Genomic DNA, 3,537 nt, shown 5'->3' on the forward strand with positions numbered 1-3,537 from the left:
TCCAATGACATTTTTTAAAGAAATAAAGCAAAAAATCATCAGATTTATATGGAACTATAAAAAACCCCGAATAGCCAAAGCAGTCCTAAAGAAAAAGAATGAAGCTGGGGGCATTACAATACCTGACTTCAAACTCTATTATAGGGCCACGACAATCAAAACAGCATGGTATTGGCAGAAAAATAGACACTCAGACCAATGGAACAGAATAGAAAGTCCAGAAATAAAACCACATATATATAGTCAAATAATTTTTGATAAAGGGGCCAACAACACACAATGGAGAAAAGAAAGCCTCTTCAATAAATGGTGCTGGGAAAACTGGAAAGCCACATGCAAAAGAATGAAACTGGACTACAGTTTGTCCCCCTGTACAAAAATTAACTCAAAATGGATCAAAGATCTGAACATAAGACCTGAAACAATTAAGTACATAGAAGAAGACATAGGTACTCAACTCATGGACCTGGGTTTTAAAGAGCATTTTATGAATTTGACTCCACAGGCAAGAGAAGTGAAGGCAAAAATTAATGAATGGGACTACATCAGAATAAGAAGTTTTTGCTCAGCAAGAGAAACTGATAACAAAATAAACAGAAAGCCAACTAAATGGGAAATGATATTTTCAAACAACAGCTCAGATAAGGGCCTAATATCCAAAATATACAAAGAACTCATAAAACTCAACAACAAACGAACAAACAATCCAATAAAAAAATGGGAAGAGGATATGAACAGACACTTCTCCCAGGAAGAAATACAAATGGCCAACAGATATATGAAAAGATGCTCATCTTCTTTAGCTATTAGAGAAATGCAAATCAAAACTGCAATGAGATACCACCTCACACCTGTTCGATTAGCTATTATTAGCAAGACAGGTAATAGCAAATGTTGGAGATGCTGTGGAGAAAAAGGAAATCTCTTACACTGTTGGTGGGAATGTAAAGTAGTACAACGATTATGGAAGAAAGTATGGTGGTTCCTCAAAAAACTGAAAATAGAACTACCTTATGACCCAGCAATCCCTCTACTGGGTATATACCCCAAAAACTCAGAAACATTGATACGTAAAGACACATGCAGCCCCATGTTCATTGCAGCATTGTTCACAGTGGCCAGGACATGGAAACAACCAAAAAGCCCGTCAATAGATGACTGGATAAAGAAGATGTGGCACATATACACTATGGAATACTACTCAGCCATAAGAAATGATGACATCGGAACATTTACAGCAAAATGGTGGGATCTTGATAACATGATACGAAGCGAAATAAGTGGATCAGAAAAAACCAGGAACTGCATTATTCCATACGTAGGTGGGACATAAAAGTGAAACTAAGAGACATTGATAAGAGTGTGGTGGTTACGGGGAGGGGGGGGGGAATGGGAGAGGGAAAGTGGGAGGGGGAGGGGCACAAAGAAAACAAGATAGAAGGTGACAGAGGACAATCTGACTTTGGGTGATGGGTATGCAACATAATTGAAAGACAAGATAACCTGGACTTGTTATCTTTGAATATATGTATCCTGATTTATTGATGTCACCCCATTAAAAAAATAAAATTATTATAAAAAGAAAAAAAAAAAAAAAGCTCAGTTGCCCAAGCCATGGAGCAGTGGCCCCAGATGATTAGATCATTTTCCCATGGGAGGCTTGCTGGGTGGATCCTGGTCAGGGTGCATGAGGGAGTCTGTCTGTCTGCCTCCTCACCTCTCACTTAAAAAAAATCGGCCTATTAATATTTGTTCTTCTAGGTGCCACAGTATGCTTTTTTTTCTCTTTCTTTCTTTCCTTTTTTTTTTCTTTCTTTTTTTTTTTTTTTTTTTGTATATTTCCGAATCTAGAAGCAGGGAGGCAGTCAGACAGACTCCCGCACACACCCAATCATGATCCAGCCGGCATGCCCACCAGGGGACAGTGCTCTGCCCAGCTGAGGTGTCGCTCCATTAAGGCCAGAGCCATTCTAGCGCCTGAGGCAGAGGCCATGGAGCCATCCCCAGTGCCCGGGCCAACCTTGCTCCAATGGAGCCTTGGCTGTGGGAGGGGAAGAGAGAGACAGGGAGGAAGGAGAGGAGGAAGGATGGAGAAGCAGATGGGCACCTCTCCTGTGTGCCCTGACTGGGAACTGAACCTGGGACCCCCATACACCGGGGCAGACACTCCACTGCTGAGCCAACCGGCCAGGGTGAGTATGCATTTTTTAAAGTTTATTATTTTGTTGTTCTAGCAGCTCAAAACTGCCTTTTAATGAATCACCTTTGTACTTCAAGCTCCTTTGGCTTGGAGACTTGGAAATCAGCCTTTGTAATAGCCTGAACTTTGATCTCCTGTGCCTTTGCGTTTGTGAATCTGGAAAAACCTCAGGTTGGGTCTAGACTAGACACAGTTCTGGCTGGTGGTCACTTTCCTTAACCCTTCTGTTCCCTAGCCATGGAACTCTCACATGTACTAACATGTGACTTTGGATAAATTACTCAACCTGTCCACATCTTAGTTCCTTGACAGTAAAGTAGGGATCATAAGACTTATGGGAGAACAGTAAAGAGATAGATGGCCTAGGACAATCCTCTTTGTGTCTATTATTCTAGGGTCACTATTAAAGTGTCCTAACCCAGAAGATAAATTACATAGTTATTTTATTAAGAGCACAACTTTTGCAGTTGAACCAAAGATTTGAATGGCAATTTAAACCCTTAATGTTATTAGCAAACTATTTCACATCTCTGTATCTCAGTTTGTTTACCTGGAAAATGGCAATAATAATATCATTGTCTTCAGAGAGTTATTTTAGGAATGGATGAGCACAGCGTAGGTGAGAACACAGTGAGCAGTAGTGTCCCCTTCCCTCCTCCCACTGGAGAGCCTGTTACTCAGGAGTCTCTCAGTTCCAGCGTGAGAAATACACCTCAAAGTTACATAAGCAGAAAAGAACATCTAACCATAAAACAGATGTCCAGGGTTTTGCTAGCTTTAGGGCTCAGGTGCTAAATGATGTCATCAGAAATCTGTGTTCTTCCTCCGTTTTCAGTCCTCTTTTCCTACATGTTGGCAGCATTCACTAAAGGCTCTCTAGATGGTGGAAAGGGTGTTTAGAGTTCTTGAGTTTAGGAGGAAGAACCTTTATTTCCCAGGGTTCATACTAGTCCTTGGAAAAGGGCTCTGTGTGGCCCCAGTGGGTCCCGTATTCACTTAGCCCCACATCCAGGGAGATGGAGCATGCTGATTGGCCAGCTTGGGTCACATGCCCACAACATAACAAAGGAAATTCTTGATTAAATCTTCCATCATGCAGAGTTGGGGAGAAAATGTTTTCCAGAAAGAATGAAATATGGACAAAAAAACTGACAGATGTCTACCACATGCATCCTTAACAAAGGATTGTTAAATTGCACTCACCCCCTAATGTTCCTAGTTTGAGAGACTGGTGTCTGATATAGACACATAGAATTTATTTCAATTTAATAAAGAGAGAAAAGAAGAAAATAATGGATAAAAAAGTATTTTTCTTTCAAAATGGTGGAAACATACAA

The sequence above is a fragment of the Saccopteryx leptura genome, chromosome 10 (genome assembly GCF_036850995.1).
Source record: "Saccopteryx leptura isolate mSacLep1 chromosome 10, mSacLep1_pri_phased_curated, whole genome shotgun sequence".
Lineage (NCBI taxonomy): Eukaryota > Metazoa > Chordata > Mammalia > Chiroptera > Emballonuridae > Saccopteryx > Saccopteryx leptura.